General features: G+C 41.0%; 1 protein-coding gene across 1 annotated transcript in view; it reads right to left on the reverse strand.

Annotated features, from left to right (window-relative positions):
- Positions 1–11,510: 11,510 nt before the first annotated feature.
- Positions 11,511–16,398, reverse strand: part of LRRK2 (leucine rich repeat kinase 2) — a 170,821-nt gene continuing 165,933 nt past the window's right edge. The window contains exon 53 of the mRNA XM_075274148.1: positions 11,511–11,829. The gene's annotated coding sequence lies outside the window, so the exon portion shown is untranslated. The remainder of the gene's footprint in view (positions 11,830–16,398) is intronic.

Below are 16,398 nucleotides of genomic sequence, written 5' to 3' on the forward strand. Positions count from 1 at the left end.
AGTTGATTTGGGTCTCCTATGACCTAGCAGCTAAAACAGTTCTCAGTTTATTACCTAGTGGTCGTAAACTGGGTAATAAACGGTCCCTGCCTATGGGAGGTCAGGCTGTAGTAAAAGCTGGCATTCCTACCTTATAAATACAAAATTTGATGCAGCAACTTAACTTTGCCAGGATTTACAGGTATGTCCTTGCAGGGTTATAAGTGGACCAGCCAGATGAATATAGACAATGGGCAATCTAGCCTAAAATCGAATTTTCATACGGATATCCTATCCACAGGATCTATTAGGGTCTGACACCTGGACCGTGCACAAACTATCTGTACTAGGAGCCTGTGGATGCCAGAAGTTGCTAGTGGAGGGGCAGTGCAAGCAGAAATGTTCCTATTCAAGTAATAGAAGCAGTGCAGCAACCCCATCCACTCCTTAGAAATGGTTCCAGTGAACTGTAATGTTGCCTGTCTGCTAGCAGTTTCTGTCACCCAGAGGCTGCCAGAACAGATGATCTGTGTAGGGTCTGGGTATTGGACAAGATTATTTACTCCTATGGATAGGTCATCAATATGAAAATTCAATTTGGGGATGGAAAACTGCTTTAGGCGCTTAAACAAATCACTTTCATATTTTATATTCATCAGACATTCATACTGCAGATATGCAGGAATCCACAGCAATCAGCTATTATCATATGAAGGTATGCGATGTAACTCGCCTTTATCAAGCACTATATTACATAAATTAATTTCAGCTGACACTAAGGGTCTTCTATAGCACAATGTTTCCCTAAAAGAGACCGTGGCAATGTATATGGAGCTTATTTATTGATATGGGTGTGCTGCCAAGCGGCTATACAAGTCTCCTGCTTCTCCCGCATTACTTTACACAGCAGCTTGCAGTACCAAGAAAAGTTTTCAGGAAGAGGTGACAGTCATGTGTAAAGTATGGAGGAACAGGCGGCAGTCCTGAATAAGGAAAGAATATAGTCTAGACTCCTGGCTGCAGCAACATATTATTTTATACAGGACTGCTGCGGACAGGAGCCCAGACCCCCTTCTTCTTCATTTCTTGCAGTGCTATTCTGCATCCCTTTCATTCAATACACATGTAAAGAATAAAATGCATCATAGGGATACACAGAATGTTGCCACAAAAAAAGAGCAGCATGCTCCAATACTAAGTTTTTTTTTTTTTATCCAGTGAACATACAGTCCTATGAAAAAGTTTGGGCACCCCTATTAATCTTAATCATTTTTAGCTCTAAATATTTTGGTGTTTGCAGCAGCCATTTCAGTTTGATATATCTAATAACTGATGGACCCAGTCATATTTCAGGATTGAAATGAGGTTTATTGTACTAACAGAAAAGGTGCAATATGCATTAAACCAAAATTTGACCGGTGCAAAAGTATGGGCACCTCAACAGAAAAGTGACATTAATATTTAGTAGATCCTCCTTTTGCAAAGGTAACAGCCTCTAGTCGCTTCCTGTAGCTTTTAATCAGTTCCTGGATCCTGGATGAAGGTATTTTGGACCATTCCTCTTTACAAAACAATTCAAGTTCAGTTAAGTTTGATGGTCGCTGAGCATGGACAGCCCGCTCTCAAATGATCTGAAAACAAAGATTGTTCAACATAGTTGTTCATGGGAAGGATACAAAAAGTTGTCTCAGAGATTTAACCTGTCAGTTTCCACTGTGAGGAACATAGTAAGGAAATGGAAGACCACAGGGACAGTTCTTGTTAAGCCCAGAAGTGGCAGACCAAGAAAAATATCAGAAAGGCAGAGAAGAAGAATGGTGAGAACAGTCAAGGACAATCCACAGACCACCTCCAAAGAGCTGCAGCATCATCTTGCTGCAGATGGTGTCACTGTGCATTGGTCAACAATACAGCACCCTTTGCACAAGGAGAAGCAGTATGGGAGAGTGATGAGAAAGAAGCCGTTTCTGCAAGCACGACACAAACAGAGTCACCTGAGGTATGCAAAAGCATATTTGGACAAGCCAGCTTCATTTTGGAAGAAGGTCCTGTGGACTGATGAAACAAAGATTGAGCTGTTTGGTCATACAAAAAGGCGTTATGAATGGCGTCCAAACAAAACAGCATTCCAAGAAAAACACTTGCTACCCACTGTAAAATTTAGTGGAGGTTCCATCATGCTTTGGGGCTGTGTGGCCAATGCCGGCACCGGGAATCTTGTCAAAGTTGAGGGTCACATGGATTCCACTCAGTATCAGCAGATTCTTGAGAATAATGTTCAAGAATCAGTGACGAAGTTGAAGTTACAACGGAGATGGATATTTCAGCAAGACAATGATCCAAAACACCGCTCCAAATCCTCAGGCATTCATGCAGAGGAACAATTACAATGTTTTGGAATGGCCATCCCAGTCCCCAGACCTGAATATCATTGAACATCTGTGGGATGATTCGAAGCGGGCTGTCCATGCTCGGCGACCATCTAACTTAACTGAACTTGAATTGTTTTGTAAAGAGGAATGGTCCAAAATACCTTCATCCAGGATCCAGGAACTGATTAAAAGCTACAGGAAGCGACTAGAGGCTGCTATCTTTGCGAAAGGAGGATCTACTAAATATTAATGTCACTTTTCTGTTGAGGTGCCCATACTTTTGCACCGGTCAAATTTTGGTTTAATGCATATTGCACATGTTCTGTTAGTACAATAAACCTCATTTCAATCCTGAAATATTACTGTGTCCATCAGTTATTAGATATATCAAACTGAAATGGCTGCTGCAAACACCAAAATATTTAGAACTAAAAATGATTAAGATTAATAGGGGTGCCCAAACTTTTTCATAGGACTGTATCATCACAGCATCAGGCCAGCTTCACACAGTTGTAATACTGACATACAGTATTAGGCTGTATTCACACTGAGTAACGCTGGCATTTTTTGTGCTTATTTTTGCACATAGCGCCGCGTTAACGCGGCGCTATGTGCAAAAATAAGCACAAAAAACGCCAGCGTTACTCAGTGTGAATACAGCCTTACAGCCATAAGTTTTGTTATAGGACTTTCCATTAGAGGTTGAGACTCTTTCAATTATTGCACAGCAAACTGAAATACCTTATCTTTGATTTGTTTTTCTTTATTTGGTATGCAGTATGAAAAAGGTTTCGTTTTTACCACTTCTCTCCGTGACGCGCACATGGCTTACATGGACACCTAGATGCCTTGGCTCCTCTTCCAAGGTACTCAGACATACAGAGACCTGGTTGGCTGATGCTCCTTGGTGGGCGGCAGGTTGGTACTGGGTGCCAGAGTTTAGCGCCCCATCCCCCCCCTTTTTTTTTTTCTTCTTTTTCCCTTCCTCTCTTCTTCTTTTCCCCCTTCTCCTCTTTCTAATTGATATTGCTGTAATAGATTGTGTCTTTGATTACCAAGCCCTGTTCCATCCATGTGGATGTATTTTGTTTATTGTTCAAGGCTTGGCAAGCCCGAGTCCCCTGGTCCTGTCTCACTTCAGTTTTGTCTTTTGTTTGTTTCTTTTGTGTTGATTATGATTATAAATAAAGAATTTATAAAAAAATAAATAAGTTTCCTACTACTGCTTGATACAAATACAGTATATCTGCCAACTAAGGTGAAATATAATATGTAATTACTTCACTTTACTTTAACTGTTCTACATTTTAAGGGCCCATTTACATGTAAAAAATTCTAAACGCCTAGAAATATCTGACCGACATTTTGATCAGAACAATCATTTTTATTCCAATGTAGCGATCTACAATTATTCACAGTGTCAGTTGTTCTGACAGACAGCCAGTAGACTTCTCTGTATTCAGAGGAGATACATTTGTCTTACAAGGCTCCAGACAGAAGCCCATACAATTTGGTAAACAAAAAAGACAAACTTTAGCTTGAGTCAAAGTGGTTATCTTTTTTTTTTTTAGCATTGATAAGCAAGCCTAAATGACTCTAGCTGGCTGCCTATATTTATCTATATGATTATCATGTTGTCACATTACCACAGAAGTTATTTACACTTCTGTCAAACACTCTTAAATGGTAAAAGTGTCAGTGGTCAGTGTTTGAAAGAAGACTTAAATGATCACTACGTTTTCTGAACCATAATGCATTGGCCACTTTCAGAAGAATATTGACAAACAAAAGTACAATAAAATGATATCCAATTTTGCAATTTTACATTTTTTTTATTTGTGCTGCAAGTACACTAGAACCAGCTATCAGAGAGGATCGCTGGTTCTATACTAACTATAGACTTGCAATATACGTGTATTGCAGTCTATAGAGGAAGCTAGCTATGCAGATGCATAGACCAGCTTCCTCTCGTCCCGGAAGGATCAACCAGGTACTTGGGGGTCTTAGCAGCCTCGAAGGTCACTAGCCAGACCTCAGGCTGCAATTCATAGCTGCCAGCACCCCCCGATCTCACTGTGGGGGGTGCCGGCAGCAACATAACGAAACCCTTTGGATACATGACGCCGGCATTCAAGGGGTTAACCCCCCCCTCCCTCCCTCTCATCGGAGCTCGGGATCAAGGAGCAACGTGTTAGCTGTAAATTACAGCTAACATCGACTCCTTATTATGCCGCCGGTGGCATTCTTTAGAGCCGGCCAAACCCCCTAGGGTGCCATGATCGCTATTGATCATGGCACCTTAAGGGTTAAATAGCGGAGATCGGTGCAATCACCGTCCCTGCTGTTACAGCGGGAGCCTAGCTGTCATATACAGCCAGGCTCCCGTGGTGATCGCACGGGCTCTGCTTCTGAGCCCCTGCGATCACCATCACATACAGGCACGTGGGAATGCGGGAACTAACCACATTCCCTGACGTTCCTTACGTGATTTCGCGTAAAGGGGTTAATTAAAAATATGATTGTTTTCTGCCTGAAAAACCTCTCTAAGGCTAAGCCCCACGGGCTGTATCCGCAGCACTAAAGCGCTGCGGGAAGAACCGCTGCGTGAACGCATTGCGGTTCTTTCTGCAGCGCTTTTAAGAGAAAGTTCATAGAGTTTACCTCTGCTGACTTTCTCTTAACATTTTATCTATGGGAAAGCTGCCAGCGTTTCCGTAGATATAATTGACATGCTGCGATTTGCAAAGCCGCAACAGCTTTGAAAATCGCAGCGTGTCCGCAAAGTGGGGATGGGATTCGCATGAATCCCATCTAGTTTGCCTGCACTGTACAACGCCGCGATTTCTCCCATAGTGTCTCTGGTCCGTGGGGCCCCGGCCTAAGGGCTAGTTCACACTGAGTCTTTTGGCAGCGGATTTTGAAGCGGAATCCGCCTCAAAATCCGCTGCCATAAACGGCTCCCACTCGCTTTTTTTTTCCTGCTAGCTAGTAGCGGAAAAAAGAATCAACATGCTCTATCTTGCCGTGGGCTCCGCAGCTGACTCAGCAAGACTCTCTCTCCATAAGGCCCATTCTTTCGGGCCTAATCTGGATCGGAATGTCGCAACAGGATGCCGGTGCACTGTATCTGCATTCCGTCGCGGCATGTTCACACGCGGAATCCATTTTACGCCGTGTGAACATACCCTAAGGATGAGGCCCCACGCTGTGGAACTGCAGCTTTTTTTTGGTTGCATATTTGGTTGCATTTTTTTTTTGAGCCATAGTCAGGAATGGATTGAGCAGAAGGTAGACGTATAAGAACGTCCTATATATGTCTCATTCCTTAACTAGCCACTACTAGGTTTGGCTCAAAAAAACGCATCAAAATCTGCAACAAAAGAAGCTGCGTTTTCGCAATGTGGGGCCTAAGGCTAAAGGCCCACATTGTGCAAATGCAGCTTTTTTTTTTCAGATTTTGCTGTGATTTTTTTGAGCCAAAGCCAGGAGTGGAATCAGCAGAAAGGTAGAAGTGTAAGAACTTCCTATATATTTCCTATTTCTTTTGCAGCCACTCCTGGGTTCAGCTCCAAAAAATGCAGCAAAGTTTCTAACAAAAAAAGCTGCATTTCTGCAACATGGGGCCTTGGCCTAAAAGTTCTTGAAAAGACCTGCTTGCAAATCTGCCTTTTATGAATGTCTTCTGGTAATGCTTCTTAAATTATTGAAAACTTCAGCTAAGGAAAGACAATTTTTTACTAATGGTGGCACTTACTGGAAAACAAAGATAAAATAACCTGTGAAGCCTCAAAAGTGGTATGAAAAAGTCCAGGTGTTAGAAATATATGACAAATACTGGTAATTTAACATACCCTATATACTCAAGTATAAGCTGACTTTTTCAGCACATTTTTCATGCTGAAAAAGCTCTCCTCGGCTTATACACGAATCAGGGTCCACGGAGCACAGAAAACTGGAAGGACCTGGAAGGGGGAGGTCCTTTAGTGCTACTGCTCTCTGATTGGCTTGTCATGAGGTCACGTGACTGTGATGTCATCAAAGGTCCTGTAGTCACTGTTATGTAACATCTACAGATAAGGTTGAGTCTAAATCCTAGTAGCTCCACCCACACCAGAGTCCGATCACATGGTCATGACGTCATCAGAGGTCCTTTAGCACACTAGGATGTAGCATCTACCCTGCAGATGAGTGGCCAGGATCCATTGTGTCTTATGGAAGATGTCTGTTGTATGGAGGAGAGGAAGCTACAGTAAAGTGAAACACACAGGTACCTTCCTTTAGTTACTCTGCCTATTAATGTCAGGCATTTGGGGTTATTCATTTAGTTTCAGTAACTCCATGTGCCTCACATTAATAGCAGTTAACCCCATCATGTCCCTCATATTAACCCCTGTGTGCCCCATATAAGGGTTACTAATATGTGAGACACATGAGGGTACTAATGAAGGACCTTAATTATGAAGATACCTAATTATTACCTCCATATGTCCCACATATCAGTAAATCTTATGTGAGGCACACGGGATTAATGTGAGGGACATGATGGGGTTAACTGCTATTACTATGATCCCCATGGAATTACTAAGCTACAATGCACATGACCAGACTTTTTATATGCAATGGTGGATTCCCCCCCCCCCCTCGGCTTATACTTGAGTCAATAAGTTTTCCCAGTTTTTAGTGGTAAAATTAGCGGTCTCGGCTTATATTCGGGTCGGCTTATACTCGAGTATATACAGTAATTTTTTTGTAGAGAGCATTATTTAGATATAAATAGTTTCATGTGTATTAGATGCCACAGGGTTCACTGTTCGTCTTGTGTAACCCTTAGTATAATAAATGTTAGATTTACACAAGCAACATCATAGGCTACAGCTTATGTATTGCAAGATGATATATTTGTGACAGCGTAATGACATTGCTTGATGTTATAACAAGTTTCACTTTATATCTTTATACAAAGTTGGTAATAGACTAGTGTGCTCTTTATTACAAGTTTCTACCAGATTCATATGTCATATAGTGTATGTTATATTCTATTTTACAATGAATACTCAGAAATGGAGGAATCACCGAGGCTCGCAATTCTTCCTGCTGGCTATTGTTATGTTTGGAACTCTGATCCTAGAAAACAAATTCAAAGAGTATTTACAATTTTACCATAAAGGTTAATGAATAGTGCAAGTATAAACACATAATTCAAGCACAGTTATGTTTTTAGGAAACAACACAACCCTATGCCATTGTTTGATCTGACAGAAGATAACTTACCATATATACTGGAGTATAAGCCGAGTTTTTCAGCACAGTTTTTGTGCTGAAAAAGTCCCCCTCGGCTTATACTCGAGTCAAGTGCAGGGGGATATTGTTATATACACTCCAGATACTGTATTGTTTGCATGGTGTAGGTTGCACTCACATTCTACTGCGGTTGTCCAGCCAGAAGGTCCATGGGGAGTGCAGCGGGATGCCCTCACTGCCTGGCTCCTGTGGCAGCTCCAGGCTGGTGATGGTTCAGGTGCAGCTGCTCCTCGCTCTCCGCCTTCAGCGGTCCGGACCCGTGGGGAGCGCCAGCATTGTCAATAACTGTGCAGGGAGTCAGCAGTTTTGGCATCGAGTCCACAGGAAGATGGCAGTCCCCGCGGGTCTGGACCGGCGGCAGCTGAAGGCAGAGAGTGAGGAGCAGCTGCACCTGAACGATCACCAGCCTGGAGCTGCCGCAGGAGCCGGACAGTGAGGGCATCCTGCTGCACTCCCCGTGGATCTTGCCGCCAAAACTGCTGACTCTGCGCAGTTAAGTGACAATACTGGCGGGGTCCACAGGAAGATGGCGCGCCGCGTGGGTCCGGACCGTGCCGCCAAAACTGCTGACGCTCTGCGCAGTTAAGGGACGATGTTGCCGGTGTCCACAGGAAGATGGCGCTCCCCACAGGTCCGGGCCGGCGGGAGCTGAAGGCAGAGAGTGACGAGCAGCTGCACTTGAACCATCACCTGGAGCTGTCGCAGGAGCCGGACAGTGAGGGCATCCTGCTGCACTCCCCGTGGACCTTCTGGCTGGACAACCTATTCTCCCTGGAACAACTGCAGCAGAATGTGAGTACAACCTACACCGTGCAAACAATACAGTGTCTGGAGTGTATATAACAATATCCCCTCCCACCCCCCCTTGAAATGAATAAGTAAAAGTGATCTTTCAACTATTTATCCCCTATCCATAGGATAGGGGATAAATACTAGATTGATGTTCATAGTCGGGGTTTGGGATGCAGTAGGTGCTGGGGAAGGGGGGGTTGGGTATTTTGGTTGTCTGTCTGCCCCTTCCCTGAGCTTAAAGGAGCAGACCCCCCCACTTGGAATTCAGTCTGACTACAGCCAGGCTGAATATAGGGTATCTGCAGTGCTCCTATTCTGTCGGGAAGGGGTTAATAGGAGCACTACAGATACCCTACATTCAGCCAGGCTGAATTCCAAGTGTGGGGGGGGGAAACCCAGTCCTCAAGCTCAGGGAAGGGGCAGACAGACAATCAAAACACCCCACCCCCCTTTCCCAGCACCTACTGCTACCAAAAACTCCGACCATTTTAATTTTTGAAATTTTCCAGTAGCTGCTGCATTTCCCCCCTAGGCTTATGTTCGAGTCAATATGATTTTCCAGTTTTTTTTGTGGTAAAATTAGGGGGGGGTCGGCTTATACTCTAGTGTATACGGTATATGAGAGGAAACACATCATTTGTCCACCTCATTGTCTTAGAATTTGTACATTCTGCTTTGATTTATTGCTTAATACCTTTAGCAGTTACGGCTCCAATTTTCTAAATCCTAAATGTAAATCCCTTGCATAGTAATACAGTGAAGAGAAGGGTTTCTGGTTAACATTACAGAGTTCTCAGGGGATACTGAAGACTGTTTTTTTATTCATTCCAATATATAAACAGCACACTGTTGTATGTTCTCTATAGTGGTAGCTCCAGGTGAGCAAAGCATTATATTTTAGTTCTGTGGGGCAAATATATCAAAAGTGGCGTTCCCTGTACTGAAATAATATGCGCCTAATTTATTACAAGGCATTCATAAATTAGGGGCATCTGTGGCCTTTTGTGTGGCAGAAACTGAAATCTACGCCAGCTAAAAGTGGCCCAGATTCGAGTAATAGCTTGTACCAGTTTCTGGACCAAATTACATCCTCTCCCATAAAGCCCTGCCCACTTTTATGCAAAATAGAAAATAGTGCTTAGAACAGTAATACTTTACAAATTTTTTTCAGAAAAACAGGCATTCACAACATTTTTGCAACTTTTTAACTTCAGAAAACTGGTATATACACTACTGTTCAAAAATTTAGGGTCACTTAGAAATTTCCTTATTTTTGAAAGAAAAGCACAGTTTTTTTTCAATGAAGATACCATTAAATGAATCAGAAATACACTCTATACATTGTTAATGTGGTAAATGACTGTTCTAACTACAAAGGTCTGGTTTTTAATGCAATATCTACATAGCTGTAAAGAGGCCAATTTCCAGCAACCATCACTCCAGTGTTCTAATGGTACATTGTGTTTGCTAACTGTGTAAGAAGGCTAATGGATGTTTAGAAATCCCTTGAAAACCCTTGTGCAAGTATGTTAGCACAGCTGAAAACAGTTTTGCTGGTTAGAGAAGCTATAAAACTGACCTTCCTTTGAGCTAGTTGAGAATCTGCAGGATTACATTTGTTGGTTTGAATAAACTCTCAAAATGGCCAGAAAAAGAGAACTTTAATGTGAAACTCGACAGTCTATTCTTGTTCTTAGAAATAAAGGCTATTCCGAGAAATTGCCAAGAAACTGAAGATTTCCTACAACGGTATGTACTACTCCCTTCAGAGGACAGCACAAACAGGCTCTAACCAGAGTAGAAAGAAAAGTGGGAGCCCCCCCCCCCTTGTATGCTGCAGATTTGAAGCTCTGTATCACTGTAGCTTTGTATCTGTAAGTCCATTCACTATAAAGGTAGATTTTGACTTTAACAGGACCAAATTTAAGTAAAAACTGTGTTCAAATGTGGACATTTTCTTCAAGGCATTCTTGGTATATTTTTGTAGCTGAATAAGAATGCCACAGCTCTATCCAAATTCTTAGCTCAACCTGTTCCATTACATATTATCATCTCATACTATAATGTTTTGTTGAACACTTTCCCTAAAAATGGATCGCAGAGGTTCAGAGGTTGCCATGACAGCCAGGAGGCATAACACTATTTTATTTCACACAGTCACTCAAAATCATTATAAAAAACTGAAGAAAATATTATATATAGTCTAATGGTGCCAACACATCACACCGAAAGCAATGAATGTCATTAAAAATAAAAAAAAATTATGGCTTTTGAAATGTGGAGATGGAAAAATGTAAGATTACGCTAGGTTCACACCTGCATTCAGCTGTCCGTTCTGTGGTTTCCGTCTTCTGCATGCCAGAAGACGGAAACCACAGACCGGGTCCGGCCGTAAGCGGTGGTGAGCGTTTTATGCTCTCCGCCGCGAAACCGGTTTTTTAAATCCGGACACAGAGTACTGCATGTCCGACTCTGTGTCCGGATTATAAAACCTGGTTTCGCGGTGGAGAGCATAAAGCGTGTGAGAGACTCCTGCAGGTTTCCGTCTCCTGCTCTGTTTTATGCAGGAAACGGAAACTGAAATGCGGAGTGACGGGCGCAGATGTGAACGAGCCCTTACCTGTATTGTATATGGCTAATCCTTATCAACTCACTTGGCTGAAGGACAGCTCTGAAACAAGCCCACTTCTTGCCTTGTCACTGGACTTTTGGGAAGTGACGTCACATTACCATCAGCCAATCAGGGCAAAGTCCTGTGGAAAAAACATCAAGGGCAATGCCATAATTGGGTGTTGTTATCCGACGTCCAGCACAGTACTTCAAAATCCTTGTGGATTCCTGCAAATTGTACACTAGGCAATCAATTTAACAGAATGAAAAAAAATAAATAAGCAGTATTTAAAATTTAATATATATATATATATATATATATATATATATATTTTACTGGAAATTAGTTACTAGATTCATTTTATTCCTAAACAAAATCAATGTTTTAATCATGCAAAACATTTTAATTTTTTTATTATTCATATGTAAAACAAAAAAAACGGCATAAATATAAAAAAAAAATCTGTCATATGATATTGCCATTTACTGTACACACATTGTACATGCACAAAAATGTATACCTAAAATAAATGAATATAATTGATTCATTGTGCCTAGCTACATAAGTATACAGTGTGACAGAGGAAAAAAAATATTCTACATAAAGCTTTAGTATATTCCTCATGAAAATGAATTCCAACTGCTGTGCAATCTTTATTTCAAACTGTGTCCTTAGAGCTCCCCAGAAGAAGTCAGTGCTTGCTTGCAGTTGTGTCAAGGCACTTGTCAAAAGCAACAATGTTGAAAGGTGCATCAATGACGAAATTTATTCCCACTGATAAAATAGAAAACATCCTAGTGATTAGTCTAATATGATCAGAGTTTAAAATACTAATATATCTGAAAATTATGCACATTAAAATATATGTTAAGCTGGCCCTAAAGAAGTACTTGAAAGGTACATGATGTAAACTGTAGCTGCATCTGTGAGTTATCGGCTCCCTTCAGGTCGATAGCCATTTCAAATAACCAGCAACAAGTCTCTTCAACTTACAGAGTCTCATGTGTAGAATGGAAGTCAATTTCTCTACGTGCTTCTTTGGAAGGCTTGCCAGGAGATTTATTTTCTTTTTGGCCATACCTAAATATTATACTAGAAATTGTACACTACTGTAGTTGTTTTCAGTATACAGTATTGTCCGCAATTCAGATAGTATACAGATCCATTCAATTCAATGGCCACATACAAACATCTGTAATTTTTACTGGTTGGTGTCCAGGCTGTGAAAACTATCCACAAATTATGTAGCAAGCTCTATTCTTGTCCATAGTTGCAGCACAGACTCACAGATACAAGTGTCAGTGATCATAGAAGTCTTTTTGTGGATTTGTAATTGTGAATGACATATGATGCAATGTGGACATGTTTACTGCTGATTGTGGAATAGTATTTGCCTACAGTAAAAACCACTACAGTCATGTGCATGTAGCCTAAAAGGTTGCAAACTATCTTTATTAGTAACTACTGTATGACTCCTTTACACACTCTGACTTAACTTATTACTTTCCCATATACCAACAGTGCCAGATCTATTCGATGAAATAGCCTTGTAACAAAGAAGCAAGTTAAAGGAGTCTCTCAGAACAACAAACTTATTTCATAAAAACATAGTTCCAAAATAGTCACCCATTGACAATTTTTTATGATTTTTTATGTCCATAGAAATATCTCAATGCTGTACTTTTCTGTTTGTTGCTGAAAAAAAGGTTAAAAAGCTAGAATTAAAGTTTTTTTTTTAATCCATTAAGAAAAGTTAATAAAATTTAGTCAACAAGTTATAGGTACCAAATTGTGTTGTTACAAAATTCATCTCATACTGCATAAACAAGACCTCATATGATTATCACCAGAAAAATAAAAGAAATATGGCTTATACAATGTAAAGACAAAAAAAAAAAAAAATCGGCAAATCATTAGAACACAACTGGTTGCATCAGAAAGGGAAAATATAAGCTATGCAAGCATACAGTCCTATGAAAAAGTTTGGGCACCCCTATTAATCTTAATCATTTTTAGTTCTAAATATTTTGGTGTTTGCAACAGCCATTTCAGTTTGATATATCTAATAACTGATGGACACAGTAATATTTCAGGATTGAAATGAGGTTTATTATACTAACAGAAAATGTGCAATATTCATTAAACCAAAATTTGACCGGTGCAAAAGTATGGGCACCTCAACAGAAAAGTGACATTAATATTTAGTAGATCCTCCTTTTGCAAAGATAACAGCCTCTCGTCGCTTCCTGTAGCTTTTAATCAGTTCCTGGATCCTGGATAAAGGTATTTTGGACAAACAATTCAAGTTCAGTTAAGTTAGATGGTCGCCGAGCATGGACAGCCCGCTTCAAATCATCCCACAGATGTTCAATGATATTCAGGTCTGGGGACTGGGATGGCCATTCCAGAACATTGTAATTGTTCCTCTGCATGAATGCCTGAGGATTTGGAGCGGTGTTTTGGATCATTGTCTTGCTGAAATATCCATCCCCGGCGTAACTTCAACTTCGTCACTGTTTCTTGAACATTATTCTCAAGAATCTGCTGATACTGAGTGGAATCCATGCGACTCTCAACTTTAACAAGATTCCCGATGCCGGCATTGGCCACACAGCCCCAAAGCATGATGGAACCTCCACCAAATTTTACAGTGGGTAGCATGTGTTTTTCTTGGAATGCTGTTTCTTTTTGGACGCCATGCATAACGCCTTTTTTTTATAACCAAACAACTCAATTTTTGTTTCCAAAATGAAGCTGCCTTGTCCAAATGTGCTTTTTCATACCTCAGGCAACTCTATTTGTGGCGTACGTGCAGAAACGGCTTCTTTCTCATCACTCTCCCATACAGCTTCTATTTGTGCAAAGTGCGCTGTATAGTTGACCGATGCACAGTGACACCATCTGCAGCAAGATGATGCTGCAGCTCTTTGGAGGTGGTCTGTGGATTGTCCTTGACTGTTCTCACCATTCTTCTTCTCTGCCTTTCTGATATTTTTCTTGGCCTGCCACTTCTGGGCTTAACAAGAACTGTCCCTGTGGTCTTCCATTTCCTTACTATGTTCCTCACAGTGGAAACTGACAGGTTAAATCTCTGAGACAACTTTTTGTATCCTTCCCCTGAACAACTATGTTGAACAATCTTTGTTTTCAGATCATTTGAGAGTTGTTTTGAGTAGCCCATGATGCCACTCTTCAGAGGAGATTCAAATAGGAGATCAACTTGCAATTGGCCACCTTAAATACCTTTTCTTATGATTGGATACATCTGGCTATGAAGTTCAAAGCTCACTGAGGTTACAAAACCAATTTTGTGCTTCAGTAAGTCAGTAAAAAGTAGTTAGGGGAATTCAAATCAATAAAATGATAAGGGTGCCCATACTTTTGCACCGGTCAAATTTTGGTTTAATGCATATTGCACATTTTCTGTTAGTACAATAAACCTCATTTCAATTCTGAAATATTACTGTGTCCATCAGTTATTAGATATATCAAACTGAAATGGCTGTTGCAAACACCAAAATATTTAGAACTAAAAATGATTAAGATTAATAGGGGTGCCCAAACTTTTTCATAGGACTGTATATTAGGGGACACCCCAAATTTAGAGCTTGCAAGGGAAAAGAAAACAGAAACGACCCTCCCAGTCATAGGATTTACTTTTCAAGTATCTTTGAGGCTCTGCAAACATGATGTCACGTCCAGATAGAAAACATCTATATCTGCGATCCAAAATCCACATAGTGCTCCGTCACATCTGTGCCCTGCTGTATGCCCAAACAGCAGTTTATGCCATATGTGGGCATAAACCGCTGTTTGGGCATAGCCAGACACAAGGGAAGAAGTGCTATTTTGGTTTTTTGGTGCACAGACTTTTGTATGTCATGAAACTTTTCCACAGCTCCTTAAATACCAGTAAAGTGGAATCGCCCTGACATGTGATCCCATTGTGGAAACCACACTCCTGAAGGATTTATCCAGAGGTACAGTGAGCATTTTTAACCCTCGAGTATATATTTTTTTTTATGCAGAATTTGAAGCCCATGTACATTTTTTCCCTATCAGTATGTCTTTGGAGTATGAGAGGAAAACCACGCAAGCACAGGGGGAATATACAAACTCCTTGGCAGATGTTGTCCTTGGCAGGATTCGAACCCAGGACTCCAGCACTGTAAGGCTGCAGTGATAACCATAGAACCACCGTGTGGCCCCATATGTGTTGTCATAATTTATTATCCATAAACAGCAGATGGTGAAAGGTGAAAATGGCAATTTTCTAGGAATATATATTTTCAGTGTGCAGTATGTTGTGTCCAGCTTGTGTCAGAGATGAATGCTTGAAAAGCTGTTGCGCCAGAGATACCGTATATACTCGAGTATAAGCCGAATTTTTAAGCACAGTTTTTGTGCCGAAAAAGCCCCCCTGGGCTTATACTAGAGTCAAGCAAAAAAAAAAAAAAAAAATTTTTTTTTTTTGGGTGGGGGGTGGTCTATGACCAGCCGCAATAGTAATGTATAGAATCTCCCATAATATAGTGTAAAAAAAATATATATATATATTAAAAAATATAATAAAAAAATAAGGTTCTAAATCCCTCCATTCCCTAGAATACATATAAGGGTGCATTAACACTAAGTATACGCTGAGCTGATTCTGAACGTAAAACAAGTTCAGAATCAGCACGTACAGAGCAGATCCCATTCATTTCAATGACAGCCGGCATACAAGCGTTCCCCATTGAAATGAATGTGCTTTTTTCCCTATTGGTTTCAATGTGATACGTGCGTTTCAAAGGGGAGCGCTTGTATGCCGGCTCCCATTGAAATGAATGGGATCTGCTTTGTACGCGCTGATTCTGAACGTGTTTTACGTTCAGAATCAGCTCAGCGTATACTTAGTGTGAATGCACCCTAAAAGTAGAAAATGACTGTGAAACACCTTATACACATTAGGTATCCCTGTGTCTGAAAGTGCCTGGTCTACTGAATATAGGGTATCTGAAGTGCCCCTGTTCCGTCGGGAAGGGGTTAATAGGAGTACTGCAGAATACCCTATAGTCAACCAGGCTGAATTCCAAGTGTGGGGGGGGGGGGGAAACCCTCAGTCCTCAAGCTCAGGAAAGGGGCAGACGGACAACCAAAACACCCCCTCCCCTTCCCCAGTACTTACTGCACCCAAAAACTCCGACCATTTTAATTTTTGAAAAATTACCAGTAGCTGCTGCACTTTCCCCCTAGGCTTATACTTGAGTCAATAAGTTTTCCCAGTTTTTTGTGGTAAAATTAGGGGGGTCGGCTTATACTCGAGTATATACGACACCCGCTTTACAGTTTATGGAGTGTGTG

The sequence above is a fragment of the Leptodactylus fuscus genome, chromosome 5 (genome assembly GCF_031893055.1).
Source record: "Leptodactylus fuscus isolate aLepFus1 chromosome 5, aLepFus1.hap2, whole genome shotgun sequence".
In the NCBI taxonomy this organism is placed as follows: domain Eukaryota; kingdom Metazoa; phylum Chordata; class Amphibia; order Anura; family Leptodactylidae; genus Leptodactylus; species Leptodactylus fuscus.